Genomic DNA, 26,126 nt, shown 5'->3' on the forward strand with positions numbered 1-26,126 from the left:
CACTTCATCTTTGTATGACACATCGTATGGTTCTGTAGGTCGATTGGTTTTCCTTCCATTCCCTTGTGTTCAACAGTTCAATAATTGAGTTGTGAAGATGGATGGTTTCAATGAAATTTAGCGGAACAAGGGAATTTTTTTTCATTTGGTATAAATGTTGTATGATATTGGTTAACCTACATTGCCTTTAATTTTATCATGTTCCGTTGGTGCCATTTAATTTCATAGACTAGAGTTATTTGACTTCGACTTTGTCTAAAAGTCAATTACTGAAATAATTCCATTGCATACTATGTGTTGTTTATAGCAATATATATTTGTATAGTTTTAATGGACTATCAACCCTGTATTTCTTCTTTCATTTTCCAGAAGCTATTTGTTGTGGTTGACTATGATGGTTAGATTTTTGTTTATGGTGCTAAGATTATACTCTTGTACACTCTGTAACCTAATAACCCTTTTTTATATGAAATGTGTCATGAAGTTTTAAGTTCTTGTACTAGATTTGATTTAATGGCAATAATGTCACCTATTTCCAATATCAGTTGCTTACTTCCTTTCTGTCGGACTTCTTATTAAAGATCAGATTTCATTTTGATACTTTCACTACATATATAATTTTCTTGACTTTTCTCCATGTTACACTCATTGTGACCCTCATCAAATTGATACCTTATTGGAACCATCATGGATAATGCTTTAATCCACTTCTTGTCTATTCATTCCAACTATAAGTGGACTACCCATCTACATGTGTTATTTTCCCATCTTATTCTTAGGGTCCTACATTGTTAAGAAGGACTATCTGGTTTTTCATTATATCCAATAATTTTCTACTTAATGAAAAAGGACTGTGATCATTCATTCAAGAAATGTTGTTCCAACAAGAATTTTCTATGAAATACTGTGATATGCCTATGTTTATGATGTTCTGTGATTCTTGTTTATTTCTTTTTTTCCAAGATGTATGTTAGTGTGTATATATATATATATATATATATATATATATATATATATATATATATATATATATATATATATATATATATATATACTTCTGGTTCCTTCCATGTATTACGTGTATATCACATATGGTTATTCCTTATAATAAATTTATACACATGCCTAGTTATGAAGTTACTATCTCATAATATGTTATTCCATTACTTGTATATTATTTTTAATATTGATAAAGATATTTACTATTTGTGCATGTAGAATCATTAAACATCAGATTCCCTTATACATATGCATCTATACTTAGCCAGTTCGCTAGTTCTCTCTCTAATAAAATCCTAGGAGGATTTTGTCTTCAGGGAGATTATGTCTGTTAACCTACAGATTACAATGAATCAGATATCAAGTGCATCACTTGGTATTAGCTAGTACAATATTAGCTGAGTATCATTGTTACACTAATTTGATATCGATAAAAAATCCCTACTATAGTTATTTTTCTCATGAAATAAGAGGGTAAACTAATTTCTAAAGTGCCCTGATAAGTGAGCTCTTGTCAGCTTTATACTCATGTTAACCTACTCCATATTGAAAGTTGGATTAACACTTCTGTAAATAGAATATTATAACTACAATAACTATATTGTTTTTTCTTCGTTAGAATTATGTTTGCATTGTCTACTTATCATAGATTCCATCCTCAATGTAGCATTCCTTTCTACATTATACATATCCAATTTCTTTATATTGGCATGTATAACGATATATAGATATTCCCTTAATACCTACCTACATTCGTCCTCATTTATTAAAGGAAATATTCCAGAATTAAAAAGCATTAAAACTACTTATAGAGTCTATTTACCCCATCTAGGCATAAATTTCAAACATCTATAATCTGCAAAATTCATAAAAAATTGTATGTGATCAAGTAATGGAAAGATAAATATTCTATGGAAGTAATGACATGATTCAAAAGTACTCAAATAATTTTAGAATTAATCACACAGATAACACTATACCACATCGTACTTATAAGCACTGGCTCGCCACCCAACCATGAACTATACAACCAATTCCCCCCGAGTTGAGAATTCTTTCCAAAGGATTTTCTCTCGCCTTTGTTAATACCTGCAACAAGTATTTAATACCTTTATTTCATGATCAAGATTCTTTTAGTGGCATGCCATTTTCATGGATCTTTTTATTCACTTGCCCAGGTTTTTCCATAAAAACCCACCTTTCTCTCCCATGATGCTTTGATGATTAGTTAAGCTTGGCATATTTATCCAACTAAGAAACTTAATGGATTTTTCTCTCCCATCCATTAAGCTTATCTAGAATTCAATATATAATTCTTATCATGAAAGAATTTCTCAATATTATTTACCAATAATATTTTATTTGGCAAGAGTCTCATTTCCAAGTTTCTCATTCCCAACTACATGCATCCCATCTTTACTATTGATTATTCATTTACATAATTATCCTAATGTTTTTCATGGCTGTTCAGCCATTCTATCCAATGTAACTTATTCCAATCATAATAGTACGAGGTTTATGGAGGGATATTATATTCTCCTCCCCTTTTAGTAACACCCTCCTTGGTGTTCATTATCTAGTTCCTCTTCCCAGAAACCTTAATAGACGACTTCTCTTCCTTGCATCATCTCACCCTGACATAGTTTCATCAAGGTGATGTATCCATTGCACTTTTATCTTGACAAAAGACTTGATTTTAGAGCTGGAGCTACTTCCATTTTAAGTTGCACAGTGTTCTATCAGAAATTTTACCACAACCTTGCCTGTATTAGTTTCAAATCAACTAGATTCAAGCTATTATGTACTTATTTATTAATTACGATATACGAAACTGTTACAAAACTACTTTTTTGTAACCAGAAATATATTAATTTATGTGCTACAATCCCAATTATGTTGCTTCAGTGCAGTTATAATATGGCACAAAGCCGTCATATTATCTAGAGTTTCATTTTAATTTTTTTCGGTCGAGGGCCAGAATTTTCCTGTCTTTCATGCTTATATACATCATCCTTTTATCCGTTTTGGTATGACAACTCACTCCAAAGAACCATACTCTTGCATTTGTTCTCCTTCTAGCCCATTTGTATGTTGAATATATGCTTTCTAACTTCCACATGCATTCAACATACTATGGACATGCTTCTATGGAAGTTATCATTGTTAACATATCATTATAGCAGGCCATGTGGTTGTGCATACCTATATGATCATTTTTTATTTATAAACTTCAATATACAAAATTGTAAATGACTTTCTCACCTTTATCTTATAGAATTAAATAGTCAAAGGGTTGTTTGTAACATTCTATTTTGTACTACATATTTAGATACCATCTATTATTTTTTTATTCTGATAATTGCTAGGTTATAATTGACATGGCCTTCATGTGCACATATCCATGTTTGTCTATACCTTTTTTCTTATCCATTCACAGCCACTGACACTGGTTCACAAGTTTTCATAGGTGAACCAGTAAAAGTTATTTCACCATTTGTTACTTCATTATTTCAATCCTTTGCATTTTTCTTCTTTATGGTTATCCTCCTTGCGATTTTATCAATATAGCTTTGCGCTCCTAATATTTTCTAAGATTACTTCATTACTATTTTAGAGTTTCTTAACTTTTCTTAGCATCTAATATAATTTATACTTATTAATTTTGTATCCTCGTATCCACTACGCATATATCCTACAGGTTCAATTGTAGATATTTCTACTCATGTTTTTTGTATATTAATGATTTCATCCCACGGTGGATTTAATTAAGTCCATTTTTTTCAGTATTTCTATCTAATTCCTTGTGTACTTTTGAAGGAATTGTTCTCTAACCTTCCCAATTGAAACAATCACCCTGTTTCAACTATCTGTTTTCTTAATAAAACATTCCCTTTTCTCAAAATCTTTATTAATTGTTCAAAACAATAATATTCAAAAATCATTAGCAGTTTGATTCTTAAATTTAAAGGTGTAGTAATTTATATTATGTGTACCTTTAGCCATGGTTTTCATCATTAAAAATATTTTTGTTTCATCCATACGAATACTAGCTGAGATCAGAAGTTTTTTTTTCTATTTATGTTTATATACGTTATCACAACTGTATATTTTATCACTACAATGTCTACTCCTTTCTCTTTTATACAATTTGTTCTATATATATATATATATATATATATATATATATATATATATATATATATATATATATATATATATATATATATATATATATATATATATATATATATGATATTTCTCTCTTCTAACTTAATTCTTACTTTATTTCACTCTCAAAACCTATAATGGATTCCATGTATTACCCATAATTATGCAAAAGTGACAATATACAATTATTATTTGCCAATGACTTTTATTTTCATGCAATAGGTTCTAAACATCGAATACTACAGTTATTACCTTCCTTTTTTTTTGTAATTAAGGATAGCTCATATATACAATATATTGCAACTTTCATTTCTTCTACATAAATGTATCTATTACACTTTTCTCTTTCAATAAAATTTCCCTGTAGCACAGGTTGTTGTTGTGAGTGACTCTCTCCACTCTTCAATATTGTGTGGTAACATAGATATGTTTTGAATAGTGACACACAAATCCCTTAGCCTTGGTACCCGGTAATAATGTTTCACGCAAAGCCATATCACCCTTATTCACATGAGAAGTAGACCATATTATCAGATTAGGCATGCCATTAGTTGTGTCAGAATGGTTAATGATTATCCCATTTGGGTTTGATATAAGAAAATTAAGAAGTTGTTGTCCCACCTCCCGAGTAGCTCTATCATTTTAGCACATGTGTGAATCATCTTTCTCTCACGTCCAACATTATGTCCCTCTTGTTTGTAATTACATTCATATACTTCTGAATTTATGCCTATGAACCTCCTAAAATATTCCATTTATAGTTTTTCATTGAATTTTTTAACTGACTTAGATTATTGCCTATAATATTTTTGGAACCCTAGTTACCTTCTTCCTTTTAATGATGACACATAACACTCAATGTGTAACGTAATGATGACACGTAAGAGTCAATTTGTAATGAAAAAGTCCATACATTGTGCACATCTGAGCTAGTAAGTATGCATTAGTCGTACTGATTGGAATAATGTGGGCATGGGGATAATTTAGATGATACTTCACATATGAGAAGACCGGTTTGGAAATTAGGATTATCTAGGCTGACGTATTCCGATAGTTTGCATTTTCAATTTCAATCTTTTTATAAAATTTTGAAGTGTTGAATATAGAAGAGTTGAAAATCTTATAGGTTTTCATATCTACCTCTAGAGTTGACGTAGCTGAGTTGTAGATATTTATTTTCTTTCTCATGTGTCCCATTCAGGATCGATGTTAGGTATACATTAAGATCAACATTCGAATTCATTAGTATTTATATAACAACATTGTACAACGGACATAGGGTATTCTTCTACCTACCACCTAAGGAGGAAAATGGCACACCCACACAGAAGAAAAAACAACATCTTTTTGCACAATAGTCATTTTGACCCAAATTTGAATAATTAATTTCAAACCTTCAGAAGGACTTAGGTTTTATTTAGTAAGTTATCTCTTAATGAAGTGGTTCCCCTACATTTATAATTCATCGTTAAGATATGCCACCTTTTGTTTTTGTTCCCAACACCTATAGAAAAAAAAAATGAATGAATAATTATACTGCCTAGGTATCCATGATATCTTTAACATTTACTGTAGTGTTAGGCATATATATAAAATAATTGTGTATTCCCCTTTCTCCCTCATATATAGATGACCTTGAACATTTTTATCTTAAATATTCAGTGGTAACCATTGTTTTTCCTTTAGATCTTATTTATCTATTAATCATTTCTATCTTGCAGATACGGAGTGACCAGAGGCTCTAGTATTGAACCTAAATCCTTGTTATATTCACTTTACCATTCAAGGAATGTGTTCTCACATTAGGTTGTTATTGAAATTTCATATTTTTATCAAAACTTGTGTGTAATATCTAGCATGCTGGTGTGTTGATTGGAAATAGAACCTTCCTTATTCTTATTTGTCCTTGAATTTAAAAGATTTATTAATCTATCTCTATTCAACATAATCGTTGTAATATAATGCATTTTCATGTGCACTAAACCTGAGGTATGTTCTCCTACACAAACAAATATTTATTGCTATTGAATTAATAAGCTCTACATGTCTCATTTTATTGCCATCTACATACCCTCATTTCTTCCCATTAGACCTAAGGGTTGAACCTAGGCTTTGATACCATTTTTCACACCTCCATTTGGTACCACATTTTTTTTAGAGTCCACCTAACTTAATACATACCAATTCGGATATGCCACCATCATACTAAGGATACACACTCCTATTGCTTGTTTTTATTTGATGTAATCTTATATGTTACCAGGGATTATTTATTTTCATAGTCCCTCCACATGATGGTCACATATTTATTTCCCATGCATAACATTTGATAAGTAAGGCTACTAAGTGGAGTATATTTATTCTACATGCCATGGTATCGACTCTTCTCCACTTTATCATGTTATTGACACCTTTTCTCAATTATTTAGCTCGCAACTATCAAACTATTGTATTTGGATTTATAAGACAACATTACTTGCGCTACATGACAATATTAATTTCGGGAAATGGATAGGTCATATTTTATTAATACCATAGTGTTACAACCACACATCATGATTTCCTTCATCAACCATGGTGATCTTGAAGTTAAGTGTGATTTTCTTATTTATTGTTATAACCCTTGATCGATACAAGTGTATTAAGTCCTCATTTATTTGATTATTTAATGGGTCCCTATGTGGTCATGCCTAGGAATAAAATCTCTCTTATGTGTTGGTACCATGTCCACCTTATTCACGTGAATGTTGGTACCCCTTTGGATGTTTTACTATGGTGGAAATGAGCAGAGAATGAATTGACTGTCAAGATCGTTCTACCACAATGCTAATCTTCTTTTCCCCTTTATAGAGAAAACATTCTATCGCATTTGTCATCGCTTCCTCTGTCTCATGAACTTGTCACACCCTTCTATCTAATCCCCAGAGCATTGGGTGTTCTGTTCCTTCAGAGCCTAAGGTATGAATTTGAATTTTGGCTTTGCTCACTTCTGGCAAACCCGGATACATATAGATAGAAAATTCTCATTATAGCTGAACAAATCCTTATATTTTCATTTCTGCTAAATGATTATGAATTTTTGCATCTTGGTTAATCATGTTTATCCTCTTATGAGTTCTTCATAGGCTTGGCATGTTTTAGTACACGATTTATTTACAACAGTTTCTCATTACTTCCTGGCTAGTATGTTTCAGGTCCATTCCTATCATGGTGGGTTTAATTTATCTCAATTTTCTTTTATTTCCTTTACAAAAACTACTTCTTACCTCATAGATCTTTTCAAAAATGTAAGGTTCGAATGACATTTTGTATTAGGTACTTTCCCATTCTCTACGTTTCATTTTAATACTATGAGGACTGGGGTTTCTGTTTCAAGAGAAAGTAATGGGTAGCTCCTGCCAATTTCCTCATTTTTCCCTTTCACCTTCTCTACTCTCGGTAAGAAAAACTTCTAAGTAATCCTAATACGATTTATGCGGTTAGCCATTTTGAGCTTGGGATTTAATGTTCCGCCATTCTGGTCTTTTGATTCCTAACTTGGGTCTACTTCCCACAAAGTTTGGGGTCACTTCCTCATCTAAGGAATAACTGTGGAGCTTTATTCCCCATCCTGCGTATTGTTTATATACATCTAGCCTCGTCAAGGAACAAAGACTACATTTGCTCGCCTCTCTCCTCTATTTTTAGGTGAACTTATCATTCTCATTTTTAGTATATATTTACCCATTTACCTTTTGTATTTCTCCATAAAATTGGTTACCGACCAAATCTATGTAGGCAAAACCCCCACTTGCATTTCCTAAGGTTTAATATTATCCTGCTGACTGACTGTGGTATTGTTGTCTCATTTAATGGTTCCTGGTGGTTTACACATGCCCCTTTCTCTAGTTAACTTATTTAATTTCTCTCACAGGTATGTAACCAATCTCCTGCTTCCTTCCACGAAGGATTTACTTCATCTTTGTTTGACACATCATGCAGTTCTGCAGGTTAGTGGGTTCACCTTCCATTCCCTTGTGTTGCACAGTTCAATACTTGCGCTGTGAAAATGGATGGTGTGAAGGAAATCTGGCAAAATATGGGAAATGTTTTTCGTTTGGTATCGATGATGTATGATATTGGTTAACCCATACTGCCTTAAATTTTATCCTATTCCCCTGGTAAGATATAATTTCAAATACTAGAGCTATTTGAACTAGGGCTTATCTAAAAATCAATTGCTGGAATAATTCCATTGAATATTATACATTATTTGTATCAATATTTGTTTGTATAGTTTGAATGGCATGTTGACCATATATTGCTTCTTTCATTGTCTGGATGTTATTTACTGTGGCTCTTATGACCGTGATGGTTAGATTTTTGTTTGTGGTGCTAAGTTTATACTCTTGTATGCTCTGTAACCTGATAACCCTTTTTCTATACGAAATGTGTCATGCAATATTAATTTCTTGCACTGGAATTGATTTAATGGTGATAATGTCACCTATTTCCAATATCGGTTACTTAGTTCCTTTTTTCCAGACTACTTGTTAAATATCAGATTCCTTTTTGATACTTTCGTTATGTCCAAAATTTTCTTAACTTCACTCCACGTTCCACTGATTGTGACCATCATTATATGGATACCTTATTGGAACCATCGTGGATAATGATTTGATCCATTTCTTCTCCGTTCATTCCTAACTAGACTAACCATCTACTTGCATTATTTTCTTAGCTTAGTCTCAGGGGCCTACATGATTACGAGAGTGTATCTAGATTGTCGTAATATCCAACAAGTATATACTTAATGAAAAAGGATTATGATCATTCATTTGAGAAATGTTATTCCCCTATTAATATTCTCTGAAATCCTATGATATCACCTATGCTTGTGATGTCCAATGATTCTTGTTTGTTTCCTCTTTTCTCAAGATGTATGTCAGTGTGACATATATATATATATATCTATATAATTTTAGTTCCTTCCATGTATTACACTTATATCACATATTGTTACTCTTTATAATAAATTTATACACATGCCTAGTTATGAAGTTATTATCTCATAATATGTTATTCCTTTACTTGTTTCTTCTTTTAAATATTGATAAATATATTTATTACTTGTTCATGTAGAACCATTAAACATCAGATTACATTATAGATATGCATATGTACTTAGCCAGTTCACTAGTTCTCTATCTAATTCACTGCAAGGAGGATTTTGGCTTCAAAAGGATTATTTTTGTTAACCTGCATATTGCAGTGAATCACATGTCTAGTGGATCACTTGGTATTACCAAGTACAATACTAGTTGAGTATCATCGTTACATTAATTGGATTTCCACACAAAATCCCTATTGTAGTTGTTTGTCTCATGAACTAATGGGGTTAACTAATTTATGAATTGCTCTGATAATTGAGCTCTTGTTAGCTTTATAATCATGTAAAACTACTGCATATTCAAAGGAGGATTAACATTCTCACTGGTAGAATATTAGAATTACAATCAGTAACTTTTATTCTCTTCGTTACATTTATGTTTTCACTGTCTATCCGTCATAGATTTCATCCTCAATGTAACATTCATTTCTACATTATACATATCCAATTTCTTTATATTATCATGTATAGTGACATATAGATCCTCCCTTAATACCCATCTACATTCATACTCTTTTATTAAATGAAAATTTCTAGAATTCAAAAGAATTAAAACTACTTATAGAGTCCATTTACCTAATCTAGGCATAAATGTCAAACATCTACCATCCGCAAATTTCATAAAAAAATTATGCGCTCAAGTAATAGCAAAAACAATATTTTGTAGAAGTAATGACAAGATTCAAAAGTACTCAACTAATTTCAGAATTAATCACACAAATAATACTATACCACATCGCACTTATGAACACCCACTTGCCACCCAAACATGAACTATACCACCAATTCTTCCCAAGCTGAGAATTCTTGCCAAAGGATTTTCTCTCCCATTTTTTAATCCCTTCAATAGGTATTTAATATATTTCTTTCATGATAAAGTTTATTTTAGCACAATCCTGCTTTTGTAGATATTTTTATCGACTTTCCTAGGCTTTTCCATAAAAGGTGCCTTTCTCTCCCACGCCGCTTTTATGCTTAATCAAGCTTAGCATCTTTCTCCAGCTAAGAAACTTAATGGATATTTCTCTCCCACCCATTAAGCTTATCTAGAATTCCATCTAGACTTCTTCTCATGACAAAGTTTCTCAATCATAGTTACCAATAAAATTTTATTTGGCGATAGTCTTCTTTACAGGTGTCTCATTCCGAAGTAAATGCATCCCATCTATTTATTTACTATTGATTATTCATTTAAACAATTATTCCAATTTTTTTTTATGCCTTTTCAACCATTCTATCTAATGTAACTTATTCCAGCCATAACATTAGTAGGGTGACATAGGGATATTACACCTTCTAGCACAAAAACAAGCATTGCAAGGTAATATGAATCTAGTGTCTCTTAGATTTGTTTCTAGCACAATCATAAAAATTGCATGGTAAAACAAATCTAGTGCATAGTAGATTTGTTTCTAGCACAAACAAAAGCGTTGGAGGGAAAAATAAATCTACCATGTGCTAGATCTCTTTCTAGAAAAAACAAAAGCATTGTAAGATAAAACAAATCTAGTCCATGCTAGATTTGTTTCTAAAATAAACGTAGACATTGTAAGGTGAGACAAATCTAGTGTACATAAAAGTACACGCTAGAGCATCATAGGGAAAATCTAAAGCACAAATAAGCATTGTAGGGTAAAAAATATCTAGTGCAAGCAAGATTTGTTTCTCCATGAAACAAAAACATCGTAGGGTAAAATAAATGTAGCACCTACTAGATTTGTTTCCACCACAAACACAAGCATTGTAGGGTAAACAATTTAGCACCCACTAGATTGTTTCTAACACAAACACAAGAATTGTAAGGAAAATCAAATATAGAATTCACTAACTTTCCTTCAAACATATTCTAGACTTAATTTTAGCACAAAAGCAAGAATTTTAAGGTGAAACAAATCTAGCATGTAATAGATTTGTTTTTATCACAAAAACGAGCATTGTAAAGTAAAACGAACCTAGTACACGGTAGAATTTTTTTAGGAAAATCACAACCACTGTAAGGTAAAACAACTCTAGTTCACATTAGATTTATTTCTAGTAGAAACAAAAACATTGTAATGTAAAAAAAGCCCACTAGATATGTTTCTAGCACAATCATAAGCATTATAAGGTAAAACAAATCTAGTGTAAGGGAAAACACAATTGAAAGCATTACATGGTAAAAAAAATCTAGTGTGAGATTGATTTATTTGTAGCACACATACAAACATTGTAAAGTAAAACAAATTTAACATGTAATATATTTCCTTCTTACATAAACATAGGAATTACAATGTAAAATAAATCTAGGATATGCTAAATTTATTTCTAACATGGACATAGAGACTGTAAGATAAAACAATTCTAGTGTCTGTAGAAATTCTCACAATAGATGAATCTGATTATGCAATGTACTAAAGCAAAATACTTAATCTACTTCTACAATCAAACTTGCGGAAGCTTAATCGATTTGAGCAAGATCAAACCGCACACATATAACAGAGAAGAAGAATCAATCACACATGAAACACAGAAGAATACTCTGGGGAAAACCTCAGCTAAAAGCCCCGCTATCTGTATTATCATACAAGGTGGAAATACATCAAGATTACATAAAGATTTAACTCCCACAGCTAACCAGCTCTCAATACAATCCTCCTGGATGCACACAGGCAAACAAAACTTCTCACAAGCCTTCTCCTCTGCCCTCCAAGCCTCCTATTTCCTTGCGCTATTTCTCCTGGGTGATCCTACTGTTACCAAGTGTAACACTGATCACTCACACTGATCTCACACCCTGTAAAATTATGCAATCCTCAAGGAACCTTGTTCCTTCTACATGGATGAGTTTCCTATATAGGAAATTTCCTCCAACTGATAGTACAATGTCCCTATCTTTAATCTCAACTGGGCCTTTGTCTAAACTAACATGCATGAGTTATTTATGAGAAAATATTTAGTTATCTGGAGTACACTAGTTTCATGCATGCATGCATTAAGTAATTGCACTCACAATCAGTTCCACAAACTGTTTGGAACTAATATAACTGGACTTAACTCAGTTAACTGAGCTAAATAATTACAACTCAAATACAACTCATCCTTATCACCTTAATTAATGGATAACTTCCTCAATCAAAGGTATAACTGTTGCATGATTTCATAAAGACTTCATGTTTGAATTTCTCCAACTAGTTAACTCAGGATGAATTAATTAATTATTTTTCAAACAGTTGGTGAGACTAAATTTGAATTTTAATTCTCAGTTTTAATTCAAGGACAAATAAAAATTGGAATATCGTGAAATGCTATCTATGGCAATGCTATTTTTAGCATTTCTTGTTGCTATTTTCAACACTCCCTCTCAACAAGAAAGGAATTCGAGTCGATCTTGATCCTGAACCTTTGGAATGTTCTGCATGAAATAATTCTCTCTAGCATTGTAGCTCCAACAACTTCAGAAACAAAAAATATCCAACCTGAATCAATATGATGCATTTGTCGTCAAAGTCTCTGACAGTTATTTCCTCTGTTGATTGAAAACTCTGCACCTCTGTGCTCTTCAATATCTGAATACCCTAGCTTCTGTCACTTTGATCTCTGACTGCATTAATCACACTGATTCCTCCTCTTGCATCCATGCTACTGCTGGTCCTATCTCCCATCACTGCATCTGCATTGCACCTCCTCTCATCTGTTGCATCGTGCTGCCCACTACTGCACTGCAACTCAGTTACTAAGAAGTAAGTAACTGATCTCCCAACCAACCTCCCTGTTGGGCTAGAAACACCCTTTGATGTTGAAGCTCCCTATGCCATTCTAGCCACATCTATCTCTACCCACTCAGCCAGTCCTGCTACTCCTCATTGGGGCTCTCATAGAAAGGTTTAATCAAAGAGGTTGGTGTCGAGTGATAAAAAGGTGTCTTTTTAACTCTTAATTACCTTCACATTAATTATCAACCCAGGGACGACTTTTTATTTCAAGAGTGTACTCAGTCTGAGGTGGCTATTTACTCAAGAGTAATGTTTTGTAGTATAGTGCTTAAAACCCAAAAGTAAACGAAAGTTGGAAAAAAATCTAACAATAACATAAACTCAAATGCTCTAAAATCCAACTATTCACTCAGCAAACATCAATTGAGGATACAGTAGCAATAACTCATTCCTATAGAGATTGATGCAATTGAAATCAAACTAGAACAAGACAATCAATCTGGGAATGAGGAAGTAATAACCAATGTTCTCTACAGTTGACACTCCTGATTTTAAGCAATTAAAAGGAAATAGAAATTGAACTAAAGTTGCTATTGAAAGTAAACTAGGAAAACTCTTTAAAAGCAAACTATTGCAATTAACTAATAGAAATGAACAACAAAGTAAATGGATAGCAAATTGTAATTAAAGGAATCTGAACAACAAAATCTAATTAATGGAAATCAATAGCAAAGCCAAATTAATAACAATCTTTACTCTAAGAATAAACTGGACAGCACACGGAAATGGAATAGCAGATTAAACCTGAATGTACAACAACCCAAATCAAGCACGCAACACACTTATCATTAAAAGGAATAGTAATCTGAGCTTTGATACAATATGCATGAATCACAGCTATAAAGTAACAGCAATTTTAACGGAACAACAATCCTGAATAAACAACAGTCACAATTTAAGAATACATCATACAGTTGTACCGATGTAGGAACGTACAACGCGGTTAATCTGTAATCGAATGACAATCTGTAAGGAACAACAATGTTATATCAACTAGCAAAAGGAACAATAATGTGATACAAAGTTAAAATGATAACATAACATTCCTGTTGCAGATAACAATAGTATCCAATCAAGTATATATAACAGTGCTGATATGTAAAATAGTAAAGGGTGTCAGATTATTAAACAGATTAAATGAAAGAAATCAAGCCACACATGAATCGTAAAGATATAATACAGCAACAACGTACTCCACCAGAGGCTGGGCCCTTAGCTGCCAGCAGACGCTGCTGGGTTACTTCAGAATGAAAAGAATGAACAACAACTCCCAAATCAGGTATTAATCATTAAATGGTAAAATCATTACAACAGCAGTAGCTTTGAGACTTACAGCTTGAAACAATCCTTTCTTCCTCCTATCCTATCATGAATTCTTAATTCTAAATCTCTAATTCTAAATCCTCAATTCCATCATTTTCTCATCCCCAAATCATCGCCATCTCTGATCTCTGTTTTCATTTAAATAGAGAGAGATCAGAGAGAAGTTACAATAAAGATAAGTGAAACATAATTTCTATTACAAAATTAGATTGTTTCCAACCAATTGATCAACAAGAAGATATATTTCCATCCATCTTTCAACAAGAGCAAGATGAATTTGGCTTTGCAGCTGAGATTTCAAGGATGACCGCAGCAACAAATCTGAGAAAATTGTGCTCAAAGAACCCTGCGTTTCTCTCTGTAAAAGCCGAATTTGGGCAAGTCGCTCTTTCGTAAAGTTAATTGGGTCCGTTCTGGACAAAACGCATGTTTCGGATTTTCCATATTCTACTTCATTTGCTCAGAAGCTCAACCGCAAAACTGTCACTTCTTATTCCAGTGCATTTCTGAGTTGGCACTTTTAATGATCAAATCTTCAATCTAGAAATTATCTTGAAGGCTAAAAATGGTGAATAATGTTATAACCAATTTATTAAACTTTCATTGATAAAATCATGCATAATCATCAATTTATTATAAATAAAGGAGAATAAATAATATTTTTACATAAGATCATAAATAATTGTAAAATAGAATTATATGATAACTTATGATAAATGACGTGATGAAGAATGGTAGAAATGGGTGGAATAAGCGTTCAAAAGTGACAATAATAATGGTATATTAATGACCCAAAGTACCCCCACACTCAATATGTTGCATGTCCTCTTGCAACCCAAAGACAAAACACATGCGTTAACCAAGCAATAAAAATTTGAGAACAAATGAATGCTTCCTTAATTAATGAATATTCAATTTTAGCAATCTTGATGAAGGCATAACAATTTTTACATTGACATTCAACTATATGTATGAAGTTGTAGCAAAATATGATATAGATAACAACAAACTTCATTAACCATTTTCTCAAAAACTACAAACCAGATTTTGTTGAAATGTTGCAAGTAAATTTACAATATATGAATGCCTCTATGATCCAAAAATCAGATCGTTTTGATGCACGGATCATGAGATATAAACAAAATGGTTGTAGGTGAGAGTGCATGATTTCCGAAATTTTATGAACTAATTTATCTTGAAATTGTCTGGATTTGTATTAATGATACGTCTATGTTTTCCAAAAATCACAAGAATTGAGTTCATATTATGGAAATCAATTTTTGCACTGTGTAAAAATGAAATTGTATGCCATAAATGAGGAAGAAAGTAGAAAACATCCATCATGCATAGCAATTCCTCCCCCTCTCTGAAGAATTAGCATGTCCTCATGCAATGCTAGAAGACAAATAGAGGTGGTTGCTACCAGCTGTTGAATTCTATGCTTGGTGTAAAACAACATGGAATAAGGGAGGTGTTGAGAAGGAATAAGAATAGCAATGGATGATACAGAATATGAATAACATGGTTATAAGAAAGAAATGAATGAAAGGAACACTCCCCCAAACTGAAAGATGATATGCTGTTGAAAAGTGTGGAAGTGGTAAAGATGTGGAATGAAGGATGATAAATAATGCTCAAAATGGATTTTTATGAAATTCTCCTAAATTCGTAATAAATCAGAAAATTATGTGATTTTAACTCAATTTTTACCTCCAAAAATGTGGAATGACATATATGGACTGGCATTTGTTGAAGCTGATGTACGCAAAGTTGGTGCTGAAAGTGATGCAAAAGGTGGAATATAGGTAAGCACATCATGTCTGAAGAATTGTTCACATTCGTGAGCCTCTTCTGTTAAGTGCAATAGTATGGTCATGCTACGAATATAATTCTGCTCATACTTGTTGTTTTCTTGTAAACAAAGCACTATTTGGCATGCAATGTTCTTGAATCCATAGTGTTAGTTTTGAATAGCAACAGATTAAGATGTATGCAAAAATTTCAATCATAAAAGCTTGTGTATACAGGCAATAGTAATATTTTCTCAAATCAACAAGTTATGGCAGAGTGCAGTAATCATATCGCATGCAATCCCATAATGCATACATTCCCCCCTCCAATTGAAAAAGGGATCCCATGACCATAAAGCATATGAAAGGTGTTGTGTTGATGACAAGGCAAGGGAATGAATAATACAATAGTAAATGAAGCAGAGTACACATATCAATGATAGGACAATGAGAGTTATGGTGATAATGAGAGCAGAGTGTGTAAAGATAGTTACGAATAAGAGATAGGACGCTTTAGATTGATGATAAGTTATGAAAAAGAAAAAGACCAACAATATGCCAAAAAGATGCTTTACTGACGGTATTCTAGCTAAAAAATGATGTGATTGATCAGAAAACAATTTCTCATGCGTAAAGGTTCAAAATAGGGAAAAAAATTAATGAAATAACTTCTCCGATAGAAAGGAAAATAAGAAAAGGGTATTATAGGAATAATTGACGATAAGATATAACTTCAATACCATAAGCAGAGCCTTTGCTGCCAGCAGGCATCCATAGCCTCGGCAGGGTTGCTTTTTAACCCATATGAGCTAGGATCCTCAATTTATAAATGGAGAGTTACAGTGTTGTTCTACAGAAGAGATCAATGTGCTGGCATGGTAACCAGATAACCACACTGCCATTCACTGGGATGTAGCAAAAGTGATCAGGCCGGCTCGTGATGAGACCTCCTGTTCCAAGGATATTTGGCTATCCAATGGATCATAACCCTGGTGTGGTGGCCATAATGGGAATGTCACTTTGTTACAACCTTATGAACATGGTAGGCTGGCTCATAATGAGACCCCCTATCCTCCATATGTGAACAAAATTTTGTTATTCTTACAATTTTTATGATAAAAAGAGGGAGGCTCAGTACTCCTTAAGAGCAGGGATGGTGGAAGAAGTTGAACATGTCAATAGAAAAATATACCCATAATCTCATTTCTTACAGACAGAGAATATTATAATCCAGAAGGGTGGAACCAGCATGGTATTAAGATGATCAATCAATATCATGTTCAACAGAAAATAATGCAGTAAAGTAGTATATAAATAATTGTGTCCCTTTTGAAAATAATCTATCATCAAGGAGCTGTCCTGTTAAATATCATAACGTGAATGATATTAACTTGCTTCAATAGAATCCATAATTATTGTCCTCATAAAAATAGTGTACTTCATGTCATGAAGGAGAATCAGTAAAATGTGGTTGAGATGAACTAGGAATAATCCCACAAGAGGAAGAAAAGGTTGCTCTCAAAAATACTCCCAAAGGGTTGCTCTTTTGAAGGAACATCAAAAACACTCAAAAAGTGGTGTTCCATGTAGGGAACAACAAAGGAAATGCACACCAAAAAGCAAAAATACACATTAAAAAGTGTGAAAATGCAAATGCCATTCCTTGGAAAAAGGGAACAACAAAAACTAAAAGTGTTGTTCTTTTAGAAAAGGAACAACAAAAATGCAAGTGTCATTCCTTTGGAAAAGGAACAGCAAAAATGAAAAGTGTCGTTCCTTTGGAAAAGGAACAGCAAAAACGCAAGTGTCGTTCCTTTGGAAAAGGAACAACAAAAATGAAAAGTGTCGTTCCTTTGGAAAAGGAACAGTAAAAAACGCAAGTGTCATTCCTTTGAAAAGGAATAGCAAAAATGAAAAGTGTCGTTCCTTTGGAAAAGGAACAGCAAAAATGCAAGTGTCGTTCCTTTGGAAAAGGAACAGAAAAATGAAAAGTGTCGTTCCTTTGGAAAAGGAGCAGCAAAAATGCAAGTGCCATTCGTTTGGAAAAGGAACAGCAAAAATGAAAAGTGTTGTTCCTTTGGAAAAGGAACAACGAAAATGAAAAAGTGTCGTTCCTTTGGAAAAGGAACAACAAAAACGAAAAGTGTCGTTCCTTTGGAAAAGGAACAACAAAAATGAAAAGTGCAGAAGTGTTGTTCCATTCGAAAAGGAACAACAAAACGTGAAAGTGCAGAAGTGCTGTTCCATTTCGAAAAGGAACAACGAAATGTGAAAGTGTAGAAGTGCTGTTCCATTTCGAAAAGGAATAGCAAAACGTGTTGCTCTATTTCGAAAATGAACAGCAAAACGTGAAAAAGGAACAGCAAAATGGACAATCATAAAATGCAAACATGCAAAAAAACAAATTAGTTGTTCACGACATTGATGCTGAAGATATGTTATAATTTGAATGAATCAACACCTGAAACACAAAATATAAGAGAAATCAGAAAGGAAACAACATTTTATTTAAAAAAATAGTATCTAAATAAGTAAATTAAGTTACAACAGCTCTGATGTTATGTAAAAAAATGATCTCTTTGAAAAATGTTTTGGCAACAGTGACAAGAAATGAATCTTCAAATGGAAATCAATTCTTCATTTCTTCTATTATGAATCCATTGGGTAATGATTTGGATTAAATTCCTTTGTTTCATTTAAAATTTCTTTCAAAAATCACTCGTCCATAAATTGACCTTCTTTATTTTCCCAAGACCTGCAAAAAACGAGTATCTACATGCAATAAAACATTAAATCATGGAGAAAGAGAGGTGCACGGGCTCCCCTAATCCAAGAATTATGCAAAAAAACTAACAATTAGTTACTTTGTAGAACAAATCCACGGAGAAAATAACAAAGTAAAATTTATTTGTTACCTGCGGGAGAGCAGTGGCCAATCATGCTAACCCGCAGTGTTTTAATCACAACTTCTTTGTTTTTCATCAAAATTGAGTGATTCCAAAGCCAAATGAGAGCTAATTCGAAGTTTTATCTCCAGTAGAAACAAATTTTAAAGATTCAATGATATGATACGTCAATTTTAGTTAGAACAACCTGCATAATAGAGTCGTTGTCGATTACCCGGCTTAGACCAACAATTGATATTTCAAGCGTAACTTTTTCGTTTGATGTCATATTCAAATGATTCAAATTGGAAATGAAGGTAGATTCATTTATTTATCTCCAATAGAAATATTTTTTGACAACAAGAAGAATTGATAGGTCAAATATTGTAAGGAACAGCCGGAAAGACAGAGTTTTAAGAGTGCTAATTTACGATAGACATTCAGTATTTTGATCATATCTTCCCCATACGATATCAAAAATGCGTGATTTAAATTTCATTGTAAACTATATTCATAGGGGAATCTACCATATAAATAGGTTTTAAAAAGTCATTCATTTAGGCCTCCAAAAACTGACTGTCCCAACTCTGTTCCTGAGCTGCCAGCTAGACATTCGGTCAATGTTTTGGTTCTAACTTTCTCATTTGAAATGAAAATTGAGTGATTCAAATTGGGTTGGAAAGTAGACATCAAGGGCTACTTAGGATAGGAACATGTTTTAAAAATATTCCCTTTTGGTCCCTCAAAACATGACTGTCCCCACTGTTTTTGCAGAAATTCCATCAAGCCCACAAGCCAAAAAATATGATATTCAAGAATTTTTTCAAATTGGTGATAAAAGTGAATATGAGTGTTTGTAGAGCTATTATTTCCATTATAAGTCATCTACATACACAAATGAATTAAAAAATTATCACCAATATTGATTTGCATAGCGTGTTGCAACAAAAAACAACTAGTTTTACATGGAAAAACAAAATGCATTTATTTATTCCCTTATTTATTTATTTTTTTACACTAACCTATTTTGATTTGAAAAATGAGTATGACTACGCATATGAGTACTTCCAATGGAGCCATTTTCGAAATAAGGCTTCATGTATACACATACCCAAATTTGAAAAATGCATATTAATGAAAATTAGGGTATGAGAAGCCAATTTCCCTTGAAAAAATGATATCAAAAATTGTTGAAGCATAGAGTGATGTTGCAAACAAATGATGGAGTGAAACCAATCTTCAATCTATCTTTTACTTTCTTGATTTCTCATATCCATCAGATCATGAAGTTCTTGAGCTTTTAAAATAGCTTGTTGATACATACTATAAGAAACCTCATTTTCTTCCATAGCTTCTACAATTTTTGAATTTGAAACATTCTGAATCTCATTGTAAGTTTTCTCTAATGGCACATGTGAGATAGAATGGGTGGGAAGGGTGCGTATATTTTCCAGTTCAACATTGTAAGCATGTTGTACTGGTTTATTGTGGTGAGGGTGTGGAATTAGTTGAGCAGGAAATTCAAAAGTAAAAATGTTGGGCAGTTTCTTACCATAACAGAAGATGTTCTTCATGTGTTCCTTCGAAGCTCCTTCTTCCAATGTTCCTGTCAATTAGTTAGTGAAATGGGTGGTGCTTACATCACCACCTGAGAAAAATCATGAGATTTGCTTTTAAAAATTTCTATCTTTTTTCTAGTCATTCACACAAAAATTCAAACATCTATTTCTACTCTAAGTTCTTTAACAGTTCTGTTGAAAGGTGGGCGGGGGAGCAGGGCTTTTACATGCTCCGTACATAGGTTATTACCTTCTGGTTTAATACTCAATTCTTTCCTAACAGACACTCATCGGATGCACACTACTCTTTTAAAAATGGCTACACTCTCCCCTGCAACGGCGCCAAAATGTTAAGCGATAAAAAGGTGTCTTTTTAACTCCTAATTAACTTCACATTAATTATCAACCCTGGGACGACTTTTTATTTCAAGAGTGTACTCAGTCTGAGGCGGCTATTTACTCAAGGGTAATGTTTTGCAGTATAGTGCTTAAAACCCAAAAGTAAATGAAAGCTAGAAAAGAAATCTAACAATAACATAAACTCAAATACTCTGAAATCCAGCTATTCACTCAGCAAACATCAATTGAGGACACAGTAGCCATAACTCATTCCTATAGAGATTGATTCAATTGAAATCAAACTAGAACAAGACAATCAATCTGGGAACAAGGAAGCAATAACCAATGTTCTCTACAGTTGACAGTCCTGCTTTAAAGCAATTAAAAGGAAATAGAAATTGAACTGAAGCTGCCATTGAAAATAAACTAGGAAAACTCTTTAAAAGAAAACTATTGCAATTAACTAACAGAAATGAACAGAAAATTAAATGGACAGCAAATTGTAATTAAAGGAATCTGAAAAACAAACTCTAATTAATGGAAATCAACAACAAAGCCAAATTAATAGCAATCTTTACTCTAAGAATAAACCGAACAGCACACGGAAATGGAATAGCAGATTAAACCTGAATGTACAACAACCCAAATCAAGCACGCAACACACTTATCATTAAAAGGAATAGTAATCTGAGCTTTGACACAATATGCATGAATCACAACTAACAACAGTCACAATTTAAGAATACATCATACAGTTGTACAGATGTAGAACATACAGTGTGGTTAATCTGTAATCGAATGACAATCTGTAAGGAACAACAATGTTATATCAACTATTGAAAGGAACATAAATGTGATACAAAGTTAAAATGATAACATAGCATTCCTGTTGCAGATAACGATAGTATCCAATCAAGTATATATAACAACGCTGATATGTAAAACAGTAAAGGGCGTCAGATTACTAAACAGATTAAATGAAAGAAATCAAACCACACATGAATCGTAAAGATATAATACAACAGCAGCGTACTCCACCAGAGGTTGGGCCCTTAGCCGCCAGCAGACGCTGCTGGGTTACTTCAGAATGAAAAGAATGAACAACAACTCCCAAATCAGGTATTAATCATTAAATGGTAAAATCATTACAACATCAGCGGCTTTGAGACTTATAGCCTAAAACAATCCTTTCTTCCTCCTATTCTATCATGAATTCTTAATTCTAAATCTCTAATTCTAAATCCTCAATTCCATCATTTTCCCATCCCCAAATCATCCCCATCTCTAATCCCTGTTTTCATTTAAATAGAGAGAGATCAGAGAGAATTTACAATAAAGATAAGTACAACATAATTTCTATTACAAAATTAGATTGTTTACAACCAATTGATCAACAAGAAGATATATTTCCATCCATCTTTCAACAAGAGCAAGACGAATTTGGCTTTGCAGCTGATATTTGGAGGACGGCCACAACAACAAATCTGAGAAAATCATGCTCAAAGAACCCTGCGTTTCTCTTAGTACAAGCGGAATTTGGGCAATCCGTTCTTTGTTAAAGTTAATTGGGTCCTTTCTGGACAAAACGCAACCACAAAACTGTCACTTCTTATTCCAGCGCATTTCTGAGTTGGCACTTTTAATGATCAAATCTTGAGTCTGGAAATTATCTTGAAGGCTAAAAATGGTGAATAATGTTATAACCAATTTATTAAACTTTCATTGATAAAATCATGCATAATCATCAATTTATTAGAAATAAAGGAGAATAAATAATATTTTTACATAAGAGCATAAATCATTGTAAAATAGAATTATATGATAAATTATGATAAATGACGTGATGAAGAATGGTAGAAATGGGTGGAATAAGCGTTCAAAAGTGACAATAATAATGGTATATTAATGACCCAACAGTTGGGTACCTCAAGGATCCTACCCCTATTTCAGCCTTCATGGGACTATCACTTCACATCACCCCACCTCATACCTAGAGGTATTGCTAGACGTGATCCTTCTGCTAACTTCTTCAATTATGGCTCCTCCACAATTGTCTAAGACTTATTCTGGTGATTCATGTTAACAGGTAATTTACTCTCCCTCTCAACCACCGAGTCTCTAAAATTGGCCTTGCTCCTCAAGGCTTTGCATGCATCTTGAACCTCAAGAGCATACAGGTTTTGTACTTGTGAACCGATTTGTTTCACCTGTCCCGTGGTGATGTGCCTAAGGAAAATATTTCCCTTACTGAAAACAACATCGTAGCCTTTGTCCTCCAACATCGCGATCAGTAACAAGTTCTTCTTCAGTCCAGACACATACTCCACATCTGTCAAGGTGATAGAAGCTCCATGCTCCCTCTGAAAAGTAATCGTGCCCACTCCTGAAACACTACAACTTTCATCGTCAGCCATCTCTATGAGTATTTTGAGGTCTTTCTCCTCCAAGGTATTGAATAAACTTTTATTGCTGGTCATCTGGAATGAGGTTTCACTATCAAGAAACCAACCACAATGCGTCATTGAAAACACCATGCATGCAATGAGGGTGAAGTCCATTTGGAACTGAGAGGCCAATGCCTCACCTTCAGATCCTTCGATGGGCAATTAGTTGCATAACGACCCATCTCATGACAATTAAATAATCTCACTTTAGATTTGTCACCCTTCTTCCCTCCATGTGAAGAATTCGATTTGGAATGAGAATCCTTCTCCTTCTCTTTCCTTGCCTTACTCACTAAGGCCATATTTTCTTCATCCTCCTTGGATGAAGAACCATCTCGTATGTTCCTCCTGATCTCCTCCTGCATGAGATCCGACCACAGTCGTTCCTAATCCAGCAGTTTCTCTCTTCCATTCACTGAGTACTAGTAGCTATGCCAGCTCTTAGGAAGACCAAGGAGAGTAACACTCACCATATCATCATCAATTGTCATTATTCCTACACTCCCAAGCTCATCTTTGTAGGTGGTAAGCTTGTTCATATATGTAGAAATAGTGTCGCCCTTTTAACACTTGATTTTCTGAAGCTTGTCCTTGAGCACCAGCTTCCTCTGGTCATTGTTGTTCTGATATAGGTCCTTCAATGTCTTCCACATTGAAAATAGATTCTCCTTCCCATGGAAACTCGAGACAATATGGTCTCGAACTCCCTCCAGGGTGATTTGTCTCGCCCTCGCCACACACTTCTTCCATTCAGCTAACTCTTGTGCATTAGCTGCAATTAGCTTGGGGATTTCTTGATAAATGAAATCCTTCAAACCATTGTCTTCCAATACCTCTTCCATGCAATCTTTCCATGCTATGTAATTCGAGCTTCCATCCAAGGCATACTCGAGTATCAAGCCATAGAATGCAATTGACCAACCTGAAGTATGAGATGAATTTGATTTGTAGCTTCATTCCCAGACTTCAAAATTTGAATTTCCCTTCTCATTTTACTCTTCATAGCTTCGATCACCTTTGCTTTGATACCATGTAGAAATTCTCATAGTATATGAATCTGATTATGCAATGCACTAAAGCAAAATACTTTATCTACTTCTACAATCAAACTTACAGAAGCTTAATCAATTTGAGCAAGATCAAACAGAACACATATAACGGAGAAGAAGAATCAATCACAGATGAAACACAAAAGAATACTCTGTGGAAAGCCTCAGCTAAAAACCCCACTATCTGTATTATCATACAAGGTGGAACTACATCAATATTACACAAAGCTTTAGCTCCCACAGCTAACCAGCTCTCAGTATGATCCTTCTGGATGCTCACACGAAAACAAAGCTTCTCACAAGCCTTCTCCTTTGCCCTCCAAGCCTCCTATTTGCCTGCGCTGTTTCTCCTGGATGACCCTACTATTACCAAGTGTAACAATAATCACTCACTCTGATCTCACACCCTATAAAACTACGCAATCCTCAAGGATCCTTGTTCCTTCTGCATGGATGAGTTTCCTTTATAGGAAAATGCCTCCAACTGATAGTACAATGTCCTTGTCTTTAATCTCAACTGAGCCTTTGTCTGAACTGACATGCATGATTTATTTATGAGAGGATGTTCAATTATCTTGAGTACACTAGTTTCATGCATGCATGCATTAACTGACTGAAGTCACAATGAGTTCCACAAACTATTTGGAACTAATCTAATTGGAATTAACTCAGTTAATTGAGCTAACTAATTACAACTCAAATACAAGTCATCCTTATCTCCTTAATTAAGGGATAACTATTGCATGACTTCACAAAGACTTCATGTTTGAATTTCTCCAACTAATTAACTCAGGATGAATTAATTAATTATTTTTCAAACAGATGGTGAGACTAAACTCAAATTTTAATTCTCAATTTTAATTCAAGGACAAATCAAAATTGGAATATCCTGAAATGCTATCTATAGCAATGTTATTTTTAGCATTTCTTGTTGCTATTTTCAATAGTGTTAAATAAAAATGCATTGCAGGGTTAAACAAAAACATAAACAAAATCATTCCAAGGTAAAACAAATCTAACATGTGCTAGATGTGTTTCTAGCAAAAACAAAAGCATTATAGATAAAACAAATATAATGCATGCTAGATTTGTTTCTAGCACAAATACAAGCATTGTAGGGTAAAACAAACCTAACGCATGTTAGATTTGTTTCTAGCACAAACATAAGCATTATACGGTAAAAAAAATCTAGCATTTACTATATTTGTTTCAAGCATAAACACAAACATTGTAAGGTAAGACAAATCTAGTGTAAGGAAAATCACAAAAGCATTGCAGGGTAAAACAAAAGAATTGTAAGGTAAAACATATCTAGCATGCCCTAGATTTGGTTATACAACAAACACAAGAATTGTAACATAAAATAAATCTAACATGCATTAGATTTGTTTCTAGCATTAACAAAAATGTTACGAGGTAAAAAAAATCTAGTGTGCACTAAATTTGTTTCTAGGACAACATAACTAGTGCAAGCTAAAACAATTCTATCACTTACTAGATTTCTTTCTAGCACAAACACAAGCATTGTAGGGAAAGACAAATTTTATGCCCGATAGATATGTTTCTATAACAAATACAAGTATTGCAAGGTGAATCAAATCTAGCACTCACTCAATTTTTTTAACACAAGCAAAAGTATTGTAAGGAAAAACAAATCTAACATGTGTTA

This window comes from Pinus tabuliformis, chromosome 9, assembly GCF_031772625.1.
Source record: "Pinus tabuliformis cultivar Carrire ecotype Pingquan chromosome 9, CPIR1, whole genome shotgun sequence".
NCBI classification, from domain to species: Eukaryota; Viridiplantae; Streptophyta; class Pinopsida; order Pinales; family Pinaceae; genus Pinus; species Pinus tabuliformis.